The sequence below is a fragment of the Sander lucioperca genome, chromosome 10 (assembly GCF_008315115.2).
Source record: "Sander lucioperca isolate FBNREF2018 chromosome 10, SLUC_FBN_1.2, whole genome shotgun sequence".
Taxonomy (NCBI): domain Eukaryota; kingdom Metazoa; phylum Chordata; class Actinopteri; order Perciformes; family Percidae; genus Sander; species Sander lucioperca.
In genome coordinates, this window is record NC_050182.1 from 40,303,238 (window position 1) to 40,329,881 (window position 26,644).

At 40.4% G+C, this 26,644-nt stretch overlaps 1 protein-coding gene across 3 annotated transcripts in view; it reads right to left on the reverse strand.

Annotated features, from left to right (window-relative positions):
* tsnare1 (T-SNARE Domain Containing 1) overlaps positions 1-25,610 on the reverse strand; it is a 242,440-nt gene extending 216,830 nt beyond the window's left edge. For all 3 annotated transcript variants that reach the window (XR_004898681.1, XR_004898680.1, XM_031322750.2), the window contains exon 1: positions 25,499-25,610. The gene's annotated coding sequence lies outside the window, so the exon portion shown is untranslated. The remainder of the gene's footprint in view (positions 1-25,498) is intronic.
* Between the last annotated feature and the right edge of the window lie 1,034 nt (positions 25,611-26,644).

The window sequence follows — 26,644 nt, forward strand, 5'->3', positions numbered from 1 at the left end:
CTCAGGCCATTCCATTAGCACTGCTTCCCTTTGAAAACAACCTTCAGCCTCGGGGAGGAGAGAAAAAACACTTCTGGGCAGTGAAATTGCCTTGTCACACAAAAAGGAGTCATTATTGAGATAAATCACCCCATTCTATTCCAAAACTAAACTCTGCCTTCCCGTGGCACCTGCCATCCAGGCTGAGCTATCACATGTACTCTCTGGACTGAAACTCTGTCTGCCAGGAGGATTCAATACTGCCTCTGGTTGGTTTGGTTTGGCTGAGTGATCTATACGAAAAAGTTTCATTGAACAGGTAAGGCCAAAAGCTAAAACACTAACTGTTTAAAACAAGACAGTAAAATATGCTACAGGTGTCACAACTGCAGCCAGCATTCATTCTGTCGCCTTCTCTGTTTACTCGGCCATATACTAATCCTTATTTCCACTCCCATGTTCTTAAACTGTTTGCATAAAAACATCTATGTGAGCTCCAACAGTCGCACATGCACACACACCTTGTGGGAACTGTAGGGACGGGGAGTCCTGACTTCTGCACTGTGGCTGTACCTGGTCACCTATTTTTTCAAATTGATTTCATCTACTGTTATAAGTCACTGACATTGGGTGCCTGGGTAGCTCACCTGGTAGTAGCTCAGTCCTTGATGCAATGGCCGCGGGTTCGGTTCCAACCTGCGGCCCTGCATGTCATTCCCCCTCTCTATCCCCTCTCATGTCTAAAGCTGTCCTACCCAATAAAGGCCTAAAATGCCAAAACCAAAAAAATCTTAAGAAGTCAGTGACATCCAATGTACGCATTACAGGGAAAAGGGAAATGTCAAGCATGATGGGGCTACATTGTCCCATGTTAAGTCAAATTCTGATTCTGCTATTATTCATTGCTGCTTTTAAAAAATATGCAGCTGATGTTGTGTCAGTGTTTAATATCGTGCACATCAATATGTTTCCCAATGCTTACACATGACACCACTGTTGCTCCAAAGCAAACGAGCTAATGTTAACACACAGTAATAATGCTGAGCAGTTAGCAGCCTGACACTGTCTTCATCTTCTTCACCCTGCAGAACACTTTGTGTCATCGCAAAAACAAGATCTTGTGATTTACGACGGCCCTTTTTCTTCTTCAATAGCATGTATGGATTGGCAGGGATAAACTGTTAGAGGCGAGGTTTTGATGGAAAACAAAGGATGTGCTATCTGTGTTTGTTCTCTGTCACAGCTTTGGCCCTAGGAAGGCAAACACTAGCAGCAGTCTGGCTCAATACATATGGCTGTGTAAGGAAAGACGTAGGACACACTACTCCACTTTCATTAGCTCACACATGTTAATGGGAGCTTCTGTGAGGATTTGTTACTGATGTTATATTGATTGCATTTGGATTTCAGCCTGGGTATTAGTAAAATTAATCCATGTACATTATCATGCCATCACCACCACAATAGTCTATATCGACGACATTTCATTTATGGGATTGTTCCGTCGGATGTCCCTCATTTTCGGCCGGATGTCCGTTACCTTCCTCTTTCTTTGTGTTGGCGTTCTAAACTAGACTATGGTTAACTGCTCCTCAGATCTCTGCAGGGTAAATCCAGACTAGGGCTGCACGATATGAGGAAAATATGCAATAAGTTATTGAATATCGTAGTAAAGATATTACTTGCGCTAAACAAATGGATATTAAAGTGTATAAGGTTCTGCATTTCTGCTGCCTTTAGTATTCTGCTAAAATACAAATACAAGTGCTTGTTGAATTTAAAACAAATGAAGAAAATAATTCCCAACATTCTGTTATAGCACAAATTGAACATTGAATTGAATGTAAGAGGCAGCACTAAAAAAAGAATGAGTTACATTATTAAATTAAGTTTTCTACAGATTTTTTTCTTTTAACTAACAAAAAACCTTGGAGTGTTTTTCGCGCAAGTTGATATCGCAATAACGATAAAAAAAAATTTAAAAAAAGGATATATTGTGGAGCTCTATTCCAGACAGCTAGCTAGACTATCTGTCCAATCTGAGTTTTCTGTTGCACGACTAAAACTACTTTTGAACGCACACATGTTCCACCAAAACAAGTTCCTTCCCGAGGCTATTTTGCAGAGGCACCGTTGCTCCGTCCACACCCAATACGATTGTGATTGGTTTAAAGAAATGCCAATAACCAGAGCACGGTTTTCTCCCATCCCAGAATGTTGTGTGGACTAGCCAGATCCTCCTCCGCAGCGCTGTGGAGGAAGGTCTGGCAATACGAGACTACCACAATAAAAACCCCATAAACAACTACAAGCATTTGTCACATTTTTTCTGACACTGTCTGTGCCCCTGCAATGCCAATCTGGCAGCAACTCCAACATGTGGGCAGAATGAAACACTCTTAATCTCATACCACAGCCTCTGCTGTAAAAATGACTGTCTAGACTATGATGAAGTAAGAGACAAAAGTGGATGGCTCAGACAGTTTAGTGACTGGAGGTTGTTGCTAGCACTGGCTGAGGCCAGTGTCTTCATGCTCCTACCTCTCACTAATTGGAACAACCTCTTTAATTGGGTGTGGAAACCATGGAGACGGCTGCTCCGTCTGGGAGCTGATAAGCTGAAAGAGACACCTTCAGCAGAGGAGATGACGCTGAGTGAGGTGGCCTTTGCAGTGACTGAGGCGCCTCAGCCGCTAGAAAGAACTGAAGCGTGTGTGACTGACATGGGAGTGTTGCATCAACCAAAGCTCTGCTTTTCTATCCCCACAGTCAGAACTAAACATGGAGGAGCAGCGTTCAGTTTTTTATGCACCACGTATCTGGAACAAATTCCCAGAAAACCGCAGGACCGCTGAACTCTTGTTTTTTTCTTCAGATCAAGGCTGAAGACTCATCTTTTTGATGCTGCCTTTTTATAGTAATTGTTCTTACACTGCACTGTAACGTTTATTCCTGTATTTCCTATGTCTTATTCTATTTTAGCAGTTTTTATGTTTTTCAATAGGTAACGGTTGGGACAACATCTGTGTCCCAACAGGTAACGGTACGGACAACATCTGTGTCCCAACAGGTAACGGTACGGACAACATCTGTGTCCCAACAGGGAACGGTACGGACAACATCTGTTTCCAAACAGCTAACGGTACGGACAACATCTGTTTCCAAACAGCTAACGGTACGGACAACATCTGTGTCCCAACAGGGAACGGTACATCAGCGCGGACAGCAGTGTGTCCAAGCTGCTGACAGATAGAAACATGTCGGGAATTAATGTTGTTAAACATGATATCATTACAAATCACCGGTGGAAAGTAACTATACCGTACTTCAATACAATTGTAAGGTACACTTAATTAAGTATTTTCATTTTCTCCTACTTTATACTTCTACTCCAACACAATTCAGAGTCAAGTATTCACTATTTATTTAAACACGGTGATTCAGATTAATTATACAAAATAATGTGAAAAAATTATTATGTATTGAAGTGGATGAACTTTGGATGATTCCTTAGCTACTTGCTAAGTCATACTTCCGCGGTTATTTCGGTGAAAGTAACTCAAATGTAACACAAAAGTAGTGTAAAGCATTACAATTGAGAGATAGTAATATTGTAACTATTACTCTCAAATGACAGTAACTAGTAATCAGTAATATTGTAACTATTACTCTCAAATGACAGTAACTAGTAATCTATAATGTATTACATTTTGGAAGTAACTTGCCCAAAACTGCTGAAATGTGCTATACAAATAAAGCTGCCTTGCCATCCCACACATTCCTGTGCTACAGCTGGTCAATACCACAAGGCTAAAAAAAAGTGACAGCAAGCAAGATTTATCAAAACAGCAGTTTCATCATTGAGTAAAACTCAACTTGGACTGTGGAGAAAAGGATTATTTTGTTCCATGTGGCAGTAGTGGATCAATTCAGTGCCCATTTATGTGCAATTGCAAGTAATAGATGGTCAAGTTAAGGCTTTATGTGTTTATTTTTTGGTATTAACCCACCTTGACTTTGGACTGTTTGCAAGTTTAAAAAAAAACTGAACAGCTATATTCCCTGAAAAGGCTAAATGGAAAAAACAAAAACATGCTGTATTTTGGTTGCAGCAGGTAAGGTTTATTTCATGTGTCGTCATTTGAGTAAAAATGTTGCTCCACTAAATTCATAGCAGCTAGTCAGCTGAGTCAATTTTAAATTAGTTACTTTTTACATTTACTTGAGTACATTTTTATACCAGTAATTTTACTTGTAAGTAAGTAAAACTTCATCAAAGCATTAGTATATAGTATAGTATATTTTTCTACTCTTTCCACCAAAATTCTATATTAAAACATATGATGAGCTTATAAAATACAGCACATTGTTAAAAGACTCAACCAGTAGTTCCCTACCATTTTGACTGTGTCCTCTAACATACAAGCAGTGTCATGTTTAAAAAACAACATTTACAGTGTCTCAGGACACTTTACAGATAGAGTATGTCTAGGTCACACTATGATTTACTGAGACGCAGCAATGTTTCAGATGTCTGGCAGTTTTCCTTGGATTGTGGTGGCACCTAAATCATGGTTGCAGCTGCTGCCGTGGTCCTGCTCCACGCCTTGCTACACTCTACTATGCCCTGAACTTCTACAACTATTATTTCTAGTCATAGTTCTTTATTGTGACTATAATTGCCACTGTTCATCATACCAACTGCTTTAATCATTATTAATCATATTTCTGTATATCTGTATCAGTGTCTCTGTGTCCCAACCGGTAGATGGCCGCCCACCAAGAGCCTGGGTCTGTCCAAGGTTTCTGCCTAAAAGGAAGTTTTTCATCGCCACTGTTGCACTAAATGCTTGCTCTGGTGGGGGTTGTTGGGTCTTTGTAAATTATATAGTGTGGTGTAGAAATAGTTTATTAACAAAATGTGTGTATGTGCTCGTTGCAAAAGAGCTGTGTTAGTCATTGAGGAAGTGGTTAAAAGTACTCCAGGTAACCTCTAATGCACAGAAAGCTGAGGTTAAGTCATAAAAATAGTTTAGGCTTTTATGGCATAGAGGTGCATTGTTTGAAGGTTGCAAGAACGGAAGAGGAGCTTGCACCACACAGAGGCCCCGACCTTGGTGTGTGTGTTTGTGAAAGATAACAGTTTCTGTCTAGAAACTAGAAGACACCCCCCTGTGAGGATAGGATAAAAGCTTGAGGAAGAGAACAGATCAGAGCTCTCATTTCGGAGGACAACTTGGTGGACCTGGCTCTGACTTTATGTCTGTCGCTAGGGAAACTTAGTCTCTGTTAGTGAACCCACAGCTGTGTTGTAACTCTTATGCTGGACTCAGTAAACATGGCTTAACTGAACTCTTCGTCTCAGATTGATCCTTGTGTTCTGGTAAACTTAAGTCCATGAAAGAAGGTGTGGGAATTAATAAATTGGAGTCAGATTTGACAGGCCTTAGGGCCTTATTTCGGACAAATTCCCACTACAGTGGTCTAGACTACTCTATTTGTAAAGTGTCTTAAGATAACTTGTTATGATGTGCTACTATGAATGAAATTGAATTGAATTGAATTAAACATACAGTAAGTAAATGATCTGAGTAATTATTCCACCACTGAATATCAGTACCCAAAGGGGAGACATGTTTGTATTAGGAGGTCTCATGAGGGTGCTATGCACTTATCTGAACATCTACTAGTGATTGAGATATTGTTGTCCATGTATTAGGGTCTTGAAGTGATGTCACCACAAAACATAGACTTTGTGCAGAAGTGTATCAGCTGTATTTCAGCCTGCTGGTTGCCATATGATTAAACCCCAAACCAGACTCAGTCCATGCCACCTGCATATACTGGGACACGATTAAAGAAAATATCTCCAATAAATGTCTTTACTCTGGCTCTCAAAGAACCAAAACTGTTTTTAGAAAAGAATAAATCTTCCAGTGTTCCAAAAGAGAAAGGTGGACTGAAAGAAAAAAAAAGGCAATATTCATTTTGTCTATGATTGCCGGAGGCATTTGAGGCACACAGTCACTCGGAACAGTCAGAGATTAAAGTAATATCAATTTAAAGAATTCACAATGTCAAAATGGTCCAACTTATACAGTACATACTAGAAAACAGTCTCCTTCCATGTGTATGGAAGGAGGGTGTGTGAAACTTTCACTAACAGAAACTGCAGCAGCAATGGAATATAACAAAACTCAGGAAAAAAACAGGTGCAGAAATAAATTCCATCTGCATAGCATGACTGCATGGGGCTGGGAGGGCAATCATGTCAGACTGATATCGCATAGCTTGACGTTTGTCATATAATCTGATCTCTGGGATCCAGGAGGAAAGTACATGAGCAATAACTGCCTCAAAACCAAAGATGGAGTTTTAAAAAAAAATAGATAATTTAAGCATGTTGGAAATAAAATTGTAAGGTCAACATTGTTTGTCAGTGCCTTTTAAAACAATTACAAATGATTGTAAATGGATAGATTTGTATGACCATTTTCTGGTCTGCTACCTCTGTGGGTAAGGTTATTTATTTATATATATATATATATATTAGGGCTGTCAAAATAACGCGTTAATTTCGATTAGGCTAATTAATCTGAGAAAAAATAACGCGTTAAAAAAAAATAACGCAGATTAATCCATTCCAGCCGTTCTAACCACCATTGGACTGTAAAATGAAGGAGGGAGACGAGAATGTGCTGCCTGGAACTCATTAATTGGAACATTTACTTGTAAAAATCTTCTTCCTGCCAACCCTGGCTACCGAAATCTGGTGCCACTGATATGTCTGCGCTCTTCTCTCATATGCTCTGAAACAGACAGCAACACAAACACCGCTGCACGTGACGCTAGTTAACACTATACTCAACAGCAGCTAACGTTAGCCTACCGCTAGCTAGTTAACACTATACTCGACAGCAGCTAACATTAGCCTACCGCTAGCTAGTTAACACTATACTCGACAGCAGCTAACGTTAGCCTACCGCTAGCTAGTTAACACTATACTCGACAGCAGCTAACGTTAGCCTACCGCTAGCTAGTAGCTGGATTAAAAACGGTTAAAATGCTGACAGCTAACGCTAAACGGTTCAATGAAACTGGTAAACTACAGCCTCGTGGTGCATTTGAAGTTATTGTAAATGTCCTTTTCCCACCTGGTGGTTGTTTTTGTTGTTCAACAGCAATTTGCTAGTGAAATAAGTTGTTGTTATTGTTATACATAATTATTAAATCATTTAATTTTGACCATATGGCCTTAGCAATAAACAAGCCGTTCTTGTCTTTTTCTTACATCACAAACTGTTGTTTAGTACCCTTTTTTTTCTTTTCTTTTTTTACTATATTCGCACGGGATATGGACTATTACCTGGTGATCTCTAGTCATTTGTAATAATTACGGAGGTTGTCTGTGATCTTAATCCCGTGCCAATCAGCCATGTCTGTAATTTGTAAAGTAAAAATTCCCCCCCAAATGACCTGCCATATTTCACAGAACACCGAGGTCCTGTGCTAATATTAGTCTTGTGGAGTTCCGGGTCGTATATCACTTTTTTGACGTTTTTGTTTCATGTGCGCCTTTTTATCCCTCTCCCGAAGACGGATATGGGATCGCGGGGGGCTGCAGACGCCGCCTTTCATGGCCAACCTAGTCTGGACCACTGCCCGACCGGAGACCTCCGTCCACGAGACGGCACGCTCCCCGCGTCTTCGTCTGAGAGCTTCCCCATTTTTTATATGGACTAAATGTTTTTGAATCGTTTAACTTTTTGTTGACATTGTCCTCCTGTATTGTGTTTTAGAGCCAGACTTTTAACATCTAAACAACAAACTGTTTTAGAGGGATTTTATCATTTTTACTATTATCAGTCTAAGTTTTTTTTAAAGTTAAACTTAACTTTAACTTAAACTGTGATAAAAATAAATAATTATTTTATTCTACCCTGTGCTTGTCTCGTTCCTTTGGGTTGCCATGCATTGCTCTCCCTTGTGAAACAAAAGAACCTAAGCCTAAATTGTTAATGTTAACATGTTAACATAAATGGTTTTACAGATTTTAAGAGTTTCTAGTCTCTATATAAAACGTTTTAAGTAAATCAGCTGTGTCACACACTTTGGAACCTTGCCACAATAGCGTTTTGTTTTGTTTCTGTTAACATGTCTGACTGCTTGTGTTTCAAGGCCTGTCCGACTTCTTTTTATCATGTTGTCATGCTCCCAGATCGCAGCAATTAACTTGGTGACTACAATATAATTATCACGGGTAGGAAAAATCCAAGGCCAAGCGCCGGACGGAGCCACGGTGCTGCTGCTAAATAGCCTCGGGAAGGAACTTGTTTTGGTGGAACACATGGACGTTCAAAGGTTGTTTTAGTCGTGCAACAGAAAACTCAGATTGGACAGATAGTCTAGCTAGCTCCGGCCGAAAAGAAGGACATCCTGTGGAATTTCTGGCGGCACCGGAGGAATTCTGGAAGTAGAACATTGTGGATGTAGACTAAGTACCCGCTGACCGCAGGGCGCACTCTTGATCTCAAGCTCTCCATGGCCTTGGACCTCAGTAAATTAGAGACATGCTCATTAGATATGAACCAGCAAGAACCCTCAGATCCACAGGCAGCGGTCTCTTAACCAACCCTTGCTGTAACTCGAGAGCAGGGGAGGCTGCTTTCTGTGTCTATGCCCCAATGATATGGAACACCCTGCCAGTGGAAATGAGAGAGGCTTCCACACTAAACACTTTTAAAACAGGCTAAAAACCTTGCTTTTTACGAAAGTCTATGAATAACTGAGTTTGTCGCTGTTCAATGTTGATCTTTGGTTTGTGTGTGCGAGTGTGTTTGTGCGTGCGTGTGTGTGTGCGTGCGTGCGTGCGTACGTATTTGATACATGTTTTGTATATATTTTACTCTGTATAACTGAACAAAGTATCATCTTATGTCGCTTTTGTAATAAGCACATTGTGTTACATTAACTTAGCTGCTGCTCTGCCCGGTGCGTTGTAGACACACGCTGAAGGGTGATTTTTGCGTTGTAGCTGACGAGAGATTTTACGAGTTCGGAGTGAGAACAGGTTGAAATCGTATACCTACCCATCGAACGAATATTAGAATATTTGGATCTAGCCCTACTTGTGGCTTGTTGTTGCTGATGATGATGATAATGATGATGATGTTGATGATGATGATGATGTTGACGATGACGATGATGATGATGATGATGTTGACAATGACGATGACGATGATGATAATGATGATGATGATGATAGGATAACAGTAACAGTTCACACTGTACTTGTAGCTTGTTGTTGACGATAGGGAATGATATATCTTTCTTGACGATAATTTTTCTACTGTAAGCTATACTGTAATCTGTTGTGTATTTTGTGTGTGTTTTATACATGTATCTACTTCTTTATCCTGCGACACAAATTGCCCTCTGGGACAAATATTAAATTGATTAATTGATTGATTGATTGATTGACCAGCACAAAACATTTTCAGTAAAAACCAAATGCCTAGCTATATAAAGAGGCACAATACAGCACTGCACCATCAGTGTCTGATTTACGAAACAATGATATTGTAACTTAAAAACACCTAAATACTTTCAATTTATTTCAAATATTTGGAATGTATCACTAAATGCATTCATTAATATACTGTATAATAATTTTAGGAATAATGAATGACATATTGTGGTATATTGACATCCTATAACATTCTATACACTTTGTTTTAAGAGTTGGTATAGGAGGATGCATGAACTTTACTCTACATTCACTGAGAACATCTGGAAATTGTTAACATGAGCAGAGGTCCCCCCAAGACAGAAGAGACCTTTTTTGGAGTTGTGCCAGATAACAGGCATTGATTGGTCGGTTATACATCCAATGGTATACTCACACATATCACATCCTATGTTGATACAATGCATAGGATATATACGTTGTTCACACAAAGAAAAGGCGGAACGACTTTTGGATGAATTCGGGTTGGTCGTTCTCCAAGCTCTCTGCAGGAGTTTGTAAAATTGATGCTGAATCTTTGCTTGTAATAAACCTTTTTATAATCAAGAACAGTGTCGGCGGATTCCTCTTCATACAGCATCACAGCATTACTATTTAAGACACCACAATATCTAAAATAAACATTCTCCAAAAGATCTAACGTACCCCCTGCAGTCCTCCAAAGTACTCCTAAAGGTACGCCTACCACCATTTGAGAAACACTGGTTTAGACAATATGGCTAGTAATGAGTGTGATTGGTTTAAAGAAATGTCATTAAACCAGAACACGTTTTTCTCCCATCCTGAAATGCAGTGTGGACTAGCCAGACCCTCCTCTGCAGCTCTGTGGAGGAAGGTCTGGCAATGCAAGACTATATGGTTAGTAATCAAACTCCTTATGGAGAAAACTAATGGCATTTGTTAAGCTCTATTAAAACAATCCATAAGCTGTTGTGTCTGAAAGGAACCTGCTGTATCTTTATTAGTGAGGCAGGTGTCCGGGCACAACACAAACACTTCAGCCAGACGATTATCAATATCAGTATACAGACACCGAGCCTACATGTCCCACAGCGAGACAGGAATGCTTTATTGAAAGGTGCCCTTGAGTCAGAGGTCTAAAGCGCTATGCTGCTTTCATTTGTTTGAAAGGACCAAAAAAGGTTGTCCTCTCTGCACTTATTTGATTGGATTGTCAATGGCAGGATGAGTTTTCTGCCGCACGCCGCTGCCTTGCATGCATACGAATGTGACGTGGAGCAGGTGATGATCCTGAGGGGGAGACTGTTTATTATTCAACAAACTCCCCGCACTAATCTGTGCATAAGAACTGCTCTGCTCTCTTTTACTCAGCTTTCCTCTTGCTCTCATTCTGGTTTGTGGCCTTTCTCTAAAGGACAGTGGAGCGTGCAGCACACTGTATCTGGCCTTCTTTTCATCTGACCTTTGAAAAAAATAGCTATTACGTTACCTCGGGGTTGTGTGATACGCATCCACATACCTACAGTAATATCTTAAGTCAGGCTATCTCAGCTGATTGTATTTTTAGAATGGCGGCCCGTGAAAGAGAGAGAAAAAAGCGAATGAAAAAATAACCAGAAGGCACATGTTGGAATAAAGTTAAAGGCTGGACATAACAACACAGCCCATATGTGAAGCTATGTCACAACAACTGCATTTTTCCTCCTTAAAGGGCATGTTTTCAAAACTGTGGCATTATCACCCTAAAAAACTGTATCCAGTGAAAATTGATTGTCCTGAATAAAAGAAATTGTGGGCAAATGTGTTTCTCAGTTCAAACGTACTTTAACATTAACTAGTACAGTGCCCGTTCAAAACACGCCTGTTTGTAACGGGCCGATTGCTTGGCCTCCTGTATTGCTGCTTGTAGCTATCGCCAGAACCATTGTACTCCGAAATAATAGTGCGTTCCATTTGTACTCGGAAGTCGGATTTTCCAAGCTCAAAGTCAGAAACACGCCCCCCCAGCCTCGGATTTCCGAGCTCGGAACTCGTACAACCTGGCAGTACCCCGAGCTAAAAATCCAACTTGGGTGCCCCCATGCATCAACAGTAGTGAAAGCTGTAGTGACATACAGTTATTAGCACTGTGTTATTTGTGTCTCACTAAATCAGTCGTACACACAGTCCTGTCCAACTTCTATCTGTGGAATGCACAAAAAACAGCATTATGCATTGTTATCAACTGGTATTGCTAACAATGGCTAACCTGGCTAGAGCTAATGAAAACAATGAAAATCGGACTTGTAAATAGAACGCATTCAACTCGGGTGTGAAGTCATTCCCAGCTCCGGCTTATGTCACATCCTCCCAAACATATGTCAATGATAACCCTGGGTCTCTCTGAATCTGAATTAAGAAAGTAAAATGCACATGAAGCTGGAGGGCAGCATTTCATGGAAAGGGCCTTCGCTTACGAGACATTCAGACATTACAAAGTAAGTCCAAAGTTATTTCTTCTCCTTCAGAAGAAAAGTTAACAATTGAAGAAGGGAGGTGGGAATTTTAAGATGGACGCATTTTGGTGAATAAATAGGCAATTATATTTGATCTCCCTGGTTTGTAAATAATAAAGAGATGAGAGAAATCTGAATAGCAAAAGCAGTCATGCAGAACCATCTTGTAGCATCAGAGGTTGTGCTGTCATGTGAAACCATGTGAAACGGCCATTTACAAGAAAAGATTTAATAACCATACATAATTATTGACCCAAAGGTATTCTGAAAAAAAAATGTATTCATCCTGCACCCTAGTATAATAGGAAGCTGGGAGTCTGGTGTCTTGTTGTATATACACATCTAGAGCTGGGTGATATAGAAAAAAATCAAATATCATGATACTTTTGACCAAATACATCAATGGTGATATTGCAGCGATATTGTAGGGTCGTCCGACTATTGGTGCTTTAACAAAATATTAACACAATGAGAGTTTTAATTAAATAAATTACCACTAATAATGTGGATACAATGACTTCCATGTCACAAAAAATCCAACAGTGCACTGAGCATTTCATTCGGTTGACAGTACAGTAGGGCTAACGGAATACAGATATTGTCCCTAACCAGTCGTGGAATACCAATAGGTCTCCTCAGGCCGTGTGGACAGGCCTCCAGTGAGCAGCCTGGTAATGGGCTCCCTGTTTGGAGCGGAGTGGAGCGGCCCGAGGACTTGGCCCGAGATAAGGAAGAGTAATGATCTTTGGCCGATGAGTGAGCCGTACTGTGGCCGCTTCCACTCTAGGAGTCTCATGCTGCACACCAAACAAATGCACCGCACGGAGTCATCGCTCCAGTCAAGGATGTTTTCTGGATGTCCCAGTGAGAGCATCTGAAGCTCAGTGTCTGAGATGTGCCCGAGGAGCTCCCAGGGGAAACGAGCACTGTCCCGGGCCCTGGCATTTGAAAATGCCGTTCTTTCTGTGTGGTTTCTGGAGGGGGGGGGGTTTGCTTCCTGGCTGGGGCTGCAACTCCACAACAGATGGCCAAATGGACATCCACGACGCGGCCTTCTGGTGCCATCCTCATGCCACATATGCTTCATCCCGCGGCTATGACTTCCTGGAGATTGCTTTCTCACAGTCCCTCACAGCCGTCACCATGGCTACACAATCCCAGTTGTGGGGAACAGACCTCAGTGTGCACAAACGTGCATACACGCACGCACACACACAAGTATTAAAACTCTCTTCAAGCCCTAAATCCCCACATGTAAGGCACTCCGAAGCCACTGTTGGCTATTATTTTATCAGCCTAACATACTGGTAATGCTGGAACACTGTCACTTTCTCTTATATTCCTCATATTCCTTAATATTCAGGTTTCACATGTCATGAAGCTTAATCGTTGGTCCTAGATGATAAGCTGCTTCTCAGTCAAGCTTCAACAAAAGCTGACTCTTGAGTTAATGGATTTCAACCTCTCGTTATGACAAGATAATCAGAGGCATTTCCAAACACAATGCCAAGCAATCATCTGGTCATGCTTTGGGAAACAATCGGGCTGCCTTGGCTGACTGATAAACTCAGGCTAATCTGTGCAATTCTTTGAAAGCAAACACAACTGATTGTATTGTAATCAAATCGGCTACTTTTGCAGGAACCCTCTGCATCAGCACACCTGCTATACCGATGCACTGGCCTTACTAAAATAAATGACAGGATTGAGTTTTTTCACACAGTGCTTATGTCGCTCTGAACAAATTATCCTCCATCTTTGAGTAGCCTTCAGCCATTGCCTGCACTAACAAAGGTCAGCTCTGCAGCTCAGGTTCAAAGTTCACCACACGCCACGTATGCGTTGACGATGCCAGAGAACAAAAACAGACCACATACAGTGTATATCATACAAAGTAAAGGAGCTGACAATATAGAGATGACAATAATATTGATCAGCTCATCTGGCTCTGGGGAAAACCAAGGCTGGATAACCAACTGGGCAAAATGGACTAATGCCCCAATCCTCAGCTGGGCCCAAAAGCCAAAGGTTCACAGCCAACACATTTTCACTCCCATTGCGTCAAAAAGTGACGCCTGGTCAGGTGCTTTTGGCATTTGTTATTGACGCAAAAAGTCTCCCTTAGCGTCGTACTTAGACGTGCTTGGTCAGGACTCTTGGCGTACGTTTAACGGCACAAGAATGAGACAGTTAGGTTTAGGAAAAGATGGTGGGTGGGGTTACAAAATGTATGAACCCCGGTCTCTTGGCTGAAAGTCCTGTGTTGTTTGACCCATCCTACTTGCGCAGATTTTCCGTCTTTTATACATTTGCTACCGTAGTCGCTCTAATACTATGTCATCTTACAGTGCCGCGGTCAAGCTGCTGCTCTGCCCGGTGCGTTCCATACAGACGCTAAAGGGAGATTTTTGCATCGGTATCTGACGCTGAGAGACACTGACCAAGCGTCAGTATTTTACGAGTTGGGAGAGAGTTGGGAGTGAGAAAGGGTTGTTACAGCATGTCCTTGGTTGTGGGTTACTTTTAGACAGACGCAGTCTCAAAATCCAGCTTTTAGACCTTCATTATTTTAGTTCATATTGTGCTCAGATGCTGCATATTTCGTAATTTGTGCAAGTGGGGCCTAAAAGCAACTTTTTCCCTAACAACCCCTAACAGGTTATTCCGACTATGGGTAAAACAGCCCAAAAGTACATGTCCCATTCTTGAAGAGTTCTACCAACCACTTTTTGCTAATATGGTGAGAAAAAATACATTGATGCAAAGATAGAGAGAAAACTGGGTCAAATTTCCACAAAAGCACACACTCCAATTATAGTTCCAACACTGTACAGGCCTTGTATCCATAGTGACACTGTGGACATACACAAACTGTTGCAAGTAGAAGTTTTCATGTCCCCATCTTAATATTTCGGTCAGACACATAAGTAATTACAAAGAGACACCACAGACACATCAGCTCATTATCTGCATTCTGTTGTTCTATCACTCCATTCTCTGGGGAGAGTAAACCATGGCATCGCTATGCCCTTGCCAATACTTCATGGAACAAACAAAGTTGTGAGGCAGAACCAGGAACTAATTTCATTAGCGGCTGCCATTTGTGACTGATTACAGGCTGTTCTCAGTGGCTAGCAAGCAGGTCCAAAGTTCTGGGAGGTTAATAACCAGTAACAATCAATTACTTAACCAATCTGATATGATCAATGGGGTTTCCAATCCAGGAGACAGCACGATGAGTAGCAGAATACGATAAAACCATGCTGAAATCTCTTCAGTAGCTATGAGCTGCAGCTAAAGTGTTCCCAAAAGCTCAACTGTTTTGCATCATCCTTATAATGACACCTAATAAAATCTTGAATTTTCTGTCTGTTTTCAAACAGCAAAACTGTCTAACAGAGCACCACCAAATATAAGTAAGTAAATTTATAAAATGCCTTCCAGTGTTAAAAGGTAAAGAACAATGCAACATTGAATGAAAGTAGAATATAAAAACACAAACAAAAACTACAAAAAGCCATCTTCATCTTCTTAAAGCCATCGACTGACTCTGCATTTTAATTCAACTAAGCCTAGGAGAAGACATTTCCAGAGGGTGGGAGCCACCACTCAAAAACGCAGTCACATTTGCCAGACCTTCCTCCACAGCATTCTAGGATTGGAGGAAAACATGCTCTGGTTTATTGGCATTTCTTTAAACCGCTAAGCACAGGACGGAGCCACGGTGCCTCTGTAAAATAGCCTCGGGAAGGAACTTGTTTTAGTGGAACGTGTGTACTTTCAAAAGTTGTTTTAGTCGTGCAACAGAAAACTCTGGACACTGGATTTACACTGCAGAGATCTGAGGAGCAGTTAACCATAGTCCTCATAAATTTAAAATTAAAAATTAAAATAAAGTTTAAAATTCCAACACAAAGAAAGCGGAAGCTAACGGACATGTGGCCGAAAAGAGGGACATCCGGCGGAATTTCCGGCGGCACCAGAGCAATCCCGGAAGTGGAATGCCGTGGATATAGACTACCTTTGGTTTTCCATCTAGATTTTGGGACAGCCAGAAGACCTTGGTCAGTAGATCTCAGTGACCTCACCGTGGCAAGAGGATACAATAATTCAGAAAAATAAAGCGTGGCCAGTGTTCCCTACATCGAGTAATAGTTAAAAGTCTAGTGGTCACATTTTGAACCAACTGGAGCTGAGACAGAGCGACTCAGGGTGGTAAATAACAATAATCAAGACTGGACGAAAACAAAGACATGAATGATTTTTTTTGGTGGAAGAAACAAGATTGGACCACTTTCTTTATGTGTCACTCAAAGTTCATATGTTGGTCAAAGAAAACTCTTTGAGGCTCGCTTAACATTTACTGCAAAGGGACCAATATCCTGCTGTATTTTATCAGAAATGCTCTGATGAGAGCTTCTGTTTTGTTGGGGTTAAGTTGAAGGAAGTTATCTGACATCCACTACTTGATAGCTCCTGTTAGGTAGATAGTTTACTGAGGTAATTTAATTTGAAAGTATAACTGCTTATCATCCACATAACAGTGAGAAGACATACACTTAAATAGACTAATTAAAAAACCAAGGAGAGAAGCATGCACAGAGAGAAAAAAATAGTACGAAGGATTAAACCCTGGGAGAGCACAAGCCCCACAGGAAAAAATGAAAGTCTAATGAATACAGAACTAAAAGATGAATGAAGTCTAATGGGCAGACGTATATTCAACAAAACGCCCCAGCAGAGGTTGGACCACAGTACTGTCTGCGTTGTCAAAGAAGAAAACCAACAGAATCTTAATTAGTGTACTATCAAACATCAGTAGGCCTCCCCTGTATTGGAGTGCCTCTCAGGCCATGTCAGGACTGATTATTCTAAAGATATCTAAACCTCTGTCCGGCCATTATTCACACATCACCGAGCCGGGCCTTGTTATCTCTGGTAGCAAGGTTTTCCTGAATCCACATATTAAATCCAGAAAAAATTTCTGAATAAAAGGGTCTCAGTTGTCATCCAGCATTTAAGTCACAAAGGGACCGTTCGGTATTTATGGAATGGACGCTTTATAAACATGAACGCGAGTGTCTTTATAATGTATCTTTTCAATAATCTGTCTGTACACTTACAAAGTTCTCAATGTTTCGGTTAACATGTAGGGGCCCTCATGATGCTACCGTTGAAGTTTGGTGATATTTTGAGCCTTTTTAGTGGTATAAATAGCGATTTGTTTTTACTTTCCCTGTGCCCCGAATACTAGCGTTGTAAGCTAATCAGCGGTCCGCACTAGCGTCTTTCAAGCTACAAACACATTCGATTAGCATGAAAACATGTCCCAGAGAGCAACAGAGTGGGTACACATCTGTTAATAACCCCTAGGTTCGTTTTGCGCTGGAATTGTCCTTTAATGTTGGAGTCCCGACCCGACTCTTAGCAAACAAGCGATTACGCCTGCTTTAGAAAGTTAACTAGTTGCAAGTTTGCGGTAAAATGCAGTTGGGTTGTTGAGGTCAAACTACTATATGTAGCAGCTGTGAATCAAATAAACTTATTATAAATAATGCTGCTTCAATCCAGATGAGTATTGAAAAGTATTTTCCGCGACTGAAAAAGGCACGTGTTGAGGAGGAGGACCAGCCTGAACCAGAGGTATCAGTCTGAAACAGAGCTCAACAGTCCGACCAGTGTAATTAGTTATGTTATTAATTTGTTTACAGTATTTTCAGGCTTCAACCAGTGCTGCTCAAGCAGAAAGACAGGGTCACTGGGAGAGAAAGAGATAGATTCGTTAGGCATTGAAGAAAGAGTAGGAGAGGAGGACAGCATCCAACAGCGTGTCCTCCTCAGTTTTTGATACTTGATTGTTACGAAAATAAGTATTTCAATTTTCAATACATTTTCGTAAAACGGCCCATTTCGGGGCTCTTAACAGTTGATTTATCGCATAAAAAAGTCACAGAAGTGAATTTAGTAATGAAATAGCAGACGAACAATGTATAAAGTTTCCAGTTGTAGTTCCAATGAGACAACCTGTAGGGGGACCGAAGCGAGAAAAGTTCTCTAGCGTTGCTTTAACTTGGAATTTCTGATTGGGTGGGCCAGCTGTCAATATGGGTTATTACCCAGTGTGCTTTGATGAATGGTCTCAATGTTTTATTGTTTTATTTCATGTGAATACTAGTTTACTAGATGAGTAACTTAGTATTTGAAGTAATGCAGTAAGTGTGCATTTAGTTTCCATGCTTATTGTGTTTCCACAACAATGTTAGTGAGTAAATCTACTGAAATGGCCACCATAATAGTGGAGTGTGATGTGTAAGATGAGAAAGCAGAAGTTAAGTCATGTATCTGTACATCTTTGCCAAGCGCAAACCACCACAGAAGGCATCAATAAGTTGTTGGGGAGGGTCATGCTTTTTTTCCCAATCACTTTGGAGGGTCATACATTTTTTTATTGCTGGTGAAGGGAGGGTCAAGTCTATTTGGACTAAAGAACCCAAAACTCCTCCGGTAGCCCTTATAATAAAAAACGAACAGTCCCTAACTTAAGCTATTCGGTGAGCTACAATACTAATTTCAACATAATCATCTGATATGCAGGAAGAAAATGATGAATAAAAATGCATTTCCATAGCATCTTTTGTGTCATAACAAGAATAAAGATGTAAAGCCCTGCTAGAGGCTACAATATGTATTAAACCACGCAATATAAGGGTTTTACATAAAGAACAACATGCTGGTGCTGCAGGAAAGGCCATTAGAGAAGGCTTTATCTTACAGCTAACATGAATTTGCTCAGTATCGTATAAAGTACTTAAAAGCAATACTTGAGTAAAGTACAAGTGTCTTACCAGAAAATGACTTTGGTAGAAGTTAAAGTCTCCTTTTAGAATATAACTTGAGTCAAAGTCTTAAAGATCTGATATTTACTGTACTTGAGTATCAAAAGTAATTTTGTGATATTAAATGTACTTTATTGTGGCTTCCTTATAGTAAATCATAATATTGTGATTATGTGCTTGAAAATTCTACTTAAGTACAGTAACTAAGTATTTGTACTCGTAACATTACAACACAATTTGCTCCAGAAGTTTCATGGCAATCTCTGAGATATTTTGGACTTAGAAGAAAACTCATGGAGTGTCTAAAATAGGTCTATGCTCCTTAACCCTTGTGTTGTCTTCCCGTCGACCATGCAACTTTTTGTTTTTCTGGGTCAAAATTGAAACTTTTTTTCAACATTTTGGATGTCTTTTTCGACACTTTTGTTGCTTTTCCACCGATGTTTTTGTCACTTTTTGTGTCATGTTTTTTTTGTTTGTCATGTTCTTGTGTTTTTTCCCGTATGTTTTTGAAGCTTTTCCCGACATTTTTGTCACTTTTTTCAACGTTCTTTTATAAAAAAATAAAAATTCAAATGCTATGAAATTAAATAAAACTTGTGAGGAGCATTGCAGGGAGCCATCCATGTTATTTCTTTTGAAAATTTGGTTGAAAGAAACCCACATTTCTGATATAGAAACTTTTTGAAAAGGGGTCAGATTTGACCAGAGGACAACACCTGATGTTGTCTAGGCTTTCCCTTAGTCTCATCACACCACAACATGGTGTTTCTGGAAATTCCAACACAATCATGTTGGAAAAAGAATATATGCATTATGTCAAGTGTCAAAGTGACCCGGATTGTTTAAATACAGTCACCAACAAGAAAATAATCATTATAATAAGACCGCCCCCAGAAAGTCAAAGATTCGCATCATCATACTTAGCGTCTCTGCAACTGTTTATGGACATGAAAGCATCCTGCCAACATCATTGTTGTAATACAAATTTAGTACAGATATTTCACAACACCTCAGTGTGTCTACATTTCACACAGATCATATATCTAGTCTTTTAGATAAGTCAAATGTGAAAAAGGTTCAGATTGACGGACATTTTAGAAGGGGAATATGACGATATACTTATCCACGTCTGGATGTCTGTGGCAACAGGTTAGGCCAGGTAGGCTATCCTTAGTACATGAAAACATATACACATGACAATGGCAATGTGCAGTTTGAAAAAGATAATCTTACCTCAACATTCACTTATGAGATTGTCTGCTTCTAACAGTCTTCCTCTGCGAATGGAGTTTACATACTGTAGTTGTCATGGGGATGCCTAACTGAGTTATCTCCATGAGAACAACTGAGTGTCTATGTGGATATTTTTAATACTACACCAACCAGACAAACACCAATTTGGGAACCGTTAAAAGGTGTCAGAGGTTCAAGAAGTTTGAAAAACCTGAGTGTACTATCTGCTGTTGAGCTTCAAGGTTTATTACATGGTTTGAGCAAAGCAATGCAAGCTGTAACACAATGCGAGGGGCATTTTCAAGTTTGTAGCTTAAATTCTATCACATATGCTAAAGTACACATGATCATAAGAGCCATTAGTGACAGCCACCAGTGTGCACAGGTCTGTACTTTTTAGGGCTGTTAGAAGGAATTCCGGAAGTCGAATTTAACTCGAACAGTAAAAAAAGCAATACTAATCGAATGCTGAAATTAGTATTCAAATGTGGATTTTTTTTATAAACACGTTGGCAAACATTAGCAGATCTTGCTTTCCTTGCCATGGCCTATCTGCATTTGTTAAAACAAAATAATAATAATAATAATTTATACTTTATTAATCTCGCAAGGGGAAATTACAATGTTTTCACTCTGTTGTTATTATTATACCTGAATTACACACACATGCTCAGTACCTATTCATGCACTAATGGAGAGATGTCGGAGTGAGGGAGCTGCCCATGGAAAGGCACCCTGAGCAGTTGGGGGTTTGGTGCCTTGCTCAAGAGCACCTTGGCTGTGCCCAGGAGGTGAACTGGCAGCTCTCCAGCTACCAGTCCACCACCATACTTTGGTCCGTATGGGGACTTGAACCAAAAACCCTCCAGTTCCCAACCCAACGCCCTACTGACTGAGCTACAATGCTCTGTCACGTCTGATGAGCAACAATAAAGTTAGCAGGAGTGAGCAACACAAGACATTGCGAGATATTGGGGCACGGAGCCACGGTAGAGATGTAGCCACAAAGTAGCAGGTCAGTTGCTCTCTATGATGTCATCTCTGTCAAATCTCTTACAATGTTGTTTTCCATAGCGACCCGTCATTTGCTGAAGCCCATATGGCATAATTACAAACCCAAAATGCCCACCATCGGCCAAAAAATATCTTTTAGGAATGACAACGCAGTCCCCACCAACTGTTTGTGCACTGTTTCTACTCTTAGATATTTTTTTTTACTGCAGCGAACTTGATATCAGTTGAAACAAAGAGATTGCTTTAAGATGCCATGTCTACCATATTGTGTTACACTGCACATTGTATACTTGTGATGCTATTATTTTTATGTTACTTAAGTTATGGCCTACACTGCAATCGTCTTTGCTATGCCATGGAGGTACAGGCTACACTGAGTTATTCTAAACACTCAGATTTAAACCTTTGCACAAAGTTGCACTTTAAATTTCACTTTCAATGTTTGAATGGTGCTAAATAATCAGAAATGCTGCTAAATGTTTTGTGAAAAAGTTAATATAAAAAGAAGCAGCAATATTGCATAACTGAGTCACGTTGTGGGCTATGTAATTTTTCCTCTAGGTAAGTAGAATATTGGTATCAAAGTTTGAGCATCCATACAAATCTATTATTAAAAGCTTAGTTGTTGAAGAGAGGGATAAAGAGTGTATCGGACTGGTATCGGTATCACCAGGTACTCAAAGTTGAATCATCGGTATCTGTATCGGGTATGAAAAAGTGGTATCGAGCCACCTCTAGTTGCTATGGAACTTGAACAATGAAAGAATTAACAAATTTTAGCAAAACATTTTGTGGCCCGTGAGCCCATTTTAATGCCCAAATCTTCCTTACCCTAACAGATTGTTTTTTCAAATTGTTGTCACTTTCAGTATTGAATAAATTCTGGAGCATGAGTTAGTTCTACGGCTGGGACAGTTCTACCTGCAGACTAAAATACCTTTTTTAATTAAATGGCTTCTCTTATACGCCAAACACTTTGAGACAGAAAACCATATTAGGTCCCAACTCCCCAAACTATTGTCTATTATAAAAGTGTGTTTACTCATACTGTGGTACACTGAATCATCACTGAATAATCATGACAAACAGCAGATAATCAAATAGCAACTAGAATACCAAATAGGAAGACAAATGAAAAGCAAGTGGTAAGAATCTGCTGTCCAGATCAGCTAGATGAGCAATGAGTCATGCAGAGAACACCCACTATTCAACATCCTGTTACATATTCTCTGGTTAACACACCATGGAGGAAGAATTAATTTCACATGCCAGAAAAAATGGAGAGTTCAGATTATATAAATAAACTTAAGCGAACACTCATCCGCTTCTCTGACTTTTCTAAGTTATGTTGTATGGAACAAGGTGAGTCGTATATGCAACACCAAACTGTACACCTACACTAAATAGCCTTCTGTATCGATTTCAGCTTCTTAGTTTATACTCAGAAAACAGTGATTTATTCAATTTCATCTTTTGTTGTAGTTTGTCCTTCTGTGCTTGCTGTATTCTGGTGATTTTATGTTGTATTATTTCCCTACAGAAATCAAGGATCATGAAAACATGATGCATGTGTAACTATTTCCATAGACCTACTTGAGGAGTCACTGTCACTAAAGAACATTTAAAGTCTCAGTCTAAAGTGACCTTATTATGTTAAGAAGTTTGTTTGTATGATACAGCCAGCCATGTCAGCCGACCCCTAGCTGTACATTCATATACACTACTTCAACCTCTGCAACAACTACCCAGCGCATTCTTTGCAATTTGATGGGCTATTCAAGCCCAGCCTGCTCAGACTGGCTGGAGATCTAGTGGCACCTCTCCTAAGTGGAATGCAGCCGTCATTAATAGTTTTGAATACACCTGTGCTTTTCCTACTATGACATGTCAACATGTCTGTCATGAAAAAGGTCTATTGCATACTGTAATATTTTACCGGAAATAGTATGCAATATTGGTTTCATACTAAGGTTTCGGACATACTAACAAATCTCACATACTGTTTTTGCTGCTATATAGCATGTTAGTATGGAATTTCGGCAAAGCCAATGACTCTTTTGAAGCTCACAAATGTGCTTCCAGTTACCGTTAAAACTCCACCAGACTCTCCTGTCTTTCCAGCAGAGACGCAGAGAGAGTCTGACAGTAGCTTAACATGGCTAGTTAGCTCTAGCTCCAGCGGTGGTCCGTCAGTCTCGCCTGTGTCACTTAATTATTAATGGGTATAGCAATGGTTGTTTGCTGAAAACAGTGGTACTAGAGTAACAAGATGGGGATGCCACTTACTGTGCAATATATCCTACTTCTGAATGACCATGATAATATTGGTCTTAAAAATTAAGAAATTCCGTGCTGAACATGTTTTAACATCTATTTTGATGGTAATATTTTTTATGGTTTTAAGTTTAGGTATCACATACCAAACTTAGCTGCCAATAGAAATCCTCCCTGCCCTCCCTTCACTGACATGTTTGCATCAATTAAAAGGCCTACCTGGTTTTTAAACCTTTCATAAAAAGATACTAAACTTGCATTAGAAAAATAGTGGTTCTAAAAACATAAACCACATTTACTAAGACTTAATTGGTATCATGGTGCAGCACAAACAACTTAATCCTCAACACAAAGAAAACAAAAGAAATCATAACTGACTTTAGGAAACGTAAAAAACAAAAGCCATAACAGTCTTGTGATACATGGAGAGGAGGTGGAACAGGTCCCAAGCTTCAGATACCTAGGTGTGCATCTAGCAGAGGGATCTGACCTGGGGAGTGAACACTAAGGAGATAGGGAAAAAGGCTCAGCAGAGACTCTTTTTCCTGCGAACCCTAACCCCCAATTTCCACCAACTGCGGAACGGCTGCGGATCCGCTCCGAAACGGCAGCGGAGTCAATAAGTTTCCATTAAAGTCAATGTGTGTATTTCCACTGACTACAGAACGGCTGCGTTCTGACTCCGTCCCAGCTCTGGCAATCCGCAGCCCTCCGGAGCAGATACGCAGAGCTTCTATTTTTGACGGATGCCGGAGAGCTCCACAGCAATTCAGCACAGGGCAGATAGTGTGGGACAGGAAATCGAGCACAGAAACAAAATAAAACATCCGGTTAATTTTCAAAATAAAATACACAGTGCTCACGGCGGCTCATATTTCCCTGCACTACACCTTGAAAATGTCATAATGAGCGGAGACAGGCCTGAAGTCAAGTTTGTAGTTCGGTTTATAGAAACTACATCCTGTTATATCGCGCGATCATACGTGAATTCGCGAGATCTCGTGGGTCCTCGTGACTTCAGCTGTCAGTCATGGCCGCAGCTGTTTCGCAACAAATCCGGACCTGGTGGGTATTGAAGGACGGCGGAGCACGGAGCTGACACGCAGCGGAGTCGATCCACAGCCGTTCCGCAGTTGGTGGAAATTGCGGGTAAGATGCACCGGGCTCCCGCAGGAACTCCTCACTAATTTTTACAGGTGAACAATAGAGAGTATGCTGGCATACAGCTGTACAGTGTGGTTCTCCAGCTGCACCACTGAGGAGAGAAAAGACCTGCAGCGGGTAATTAAAACAGCCCAGAGAATCATTGGTGCCCCTCTCCCAAGCCTTGAGGACATATACTCCAGTAGGCTGCAGAGGAGAGCAGCAAGCATCAGGGCGGACCCTACACACCCTGGCCATATCCTTTTTGACACCCTACCCTCAGGCAGGCTCTTAGGTTCATGAGGACATGGACAAACCGCATCAGAAACAGCTTTTTTTCCCAGGGCCATAAATTGCTGCTGAAAGGCTAAGCTAAGATGGACTTGAACCATACTGTGTTGATAATGCACTAGTCTTCTTATTCTGGTTTTAATACTTTTTTTTTTACTCCATATTTATCTATTTATTCTTGCTGACACTGTCACTTTTTATCTTTCTATCTTTATGCTGCTAAGTGAGTGATTGATGTCATCTTAATTTTGTTGTGTAGTGATATGCAATGACATGAAGCTATCAATCTATTTATCTATCTATCTATATTCATATTGGAATGAAAAGGAGAAGGGGAATTAAAAAAAACAGGAATCATCCTTAGAACAAAAGATAGCTCTCATGTTTAAAGAGGAACTGGTTGCAACAAACTCACATAGCCATCCCTTCTGTCCTATTTCTGCACGTTTTCAACAATATGACATCCTTCTAAAGACACACACTTCCCATGCACAACCTAAGGCACAATATGTGTACAGTAGATATATTTACACACTACAAACATCTGTGCGTCCTTGTTGTTTAAAAGGAGCAACGGAGAGCCATCCCTGTTGGCCTCCCCTCCCCCTCATCCCTGCCTCCCATCTCCTCCCCTCTCTCCTCCTCCTCCTCTTCTTCCTCCTCTGTCTCTGGATGAGAGGGCAGCATCCATCGCTAAAGGCAGATAATCACACAGTGAAAAGAAGGGATTCCTCCAGCTTTACCTTTCAACGTAGAGAGTGATGTGGGCTGTGATTCAGCTCAGATCTTGCTGCTCCTCAGCCTCGGCTAACAACATCATGTGACCAAGAACCACCTGCTCCTGCTGCCCAGTCATATGACCACATTAGGCCCTTGCAAGGATCTCTGGGATTTGTAGTTGAGGGGGGTGGAAATGATGGATTTTTTTTTCTAAGCCCCTTTGTGGTGGTTAAAAAATCCCTGAAAGTAAGTGAGGTATTAATTCCTAAAATATAGCTCAGATCTCGGGATCATTGACCAATATTTAAAGATATTTTAATAAAATGTCATTAAATGTTTGTACAAAAAGTGGAGGAATGACAAGATAATATCATATTAATTAAATATAAATTGTCTTGAATTTATATATATATATATATATATATATATATGGACTTAAATATCTTAAATATCTCACCAACATTTTTCAGAAGCCAGGCCTTAAGATTTCATGTAAGTATGGAAAGGGGCACAGTATGTTGGTGAGGTATTCCAAATTTGAGAAGCTCTAACAGAGATGCAAGGTTGGCTGAAAGAGGGATTATACAGCAACCCCTGTTTGATCTTTTCTGCGTTATAAAAGCACTAAGCCATGGGGGAGCCACGCCATTTAGAATCTTCAACATCAGGCAGTGTTTTTCATGACAGCACAGACAGTATATCATGTGTTTTGCCTTGTGCTGTGCTTGTATTGTGTGTAGCTGCATGTTTAACAATGCACATATATTTTATAGTTTTATGTGAATGGTTTAATTTGTCTGCCCTCTCCACCCAGACCATGTAGCACCTCATACATTATTATTATTATTATTATTACTACACGTTTGCAGACAATAGAAGTGGTGTAGGGGTGCAAATGCCAAAAAGGCCAGTTTGGCTTAAAACCACACCACTTGGCACAGACACTGGAGCTTAAGACTGACAGTGAGCCCAGCTGGACAGCAGGTCTGAGCCAAATCTAACCAGTCTCATTCCAGATCGGAGCCGCTCCCTGTTTTGCCCAGCCTTGTTTACAGAAGCAATGTAGAGCAACTGTCTTACCCATCAGAATCATGTTGTAGAGTTGTTTTTCTTCTTTTTTTCTGGGATGCAATCAAATCATATAATGTAAATGGTAAATAATAATGCAT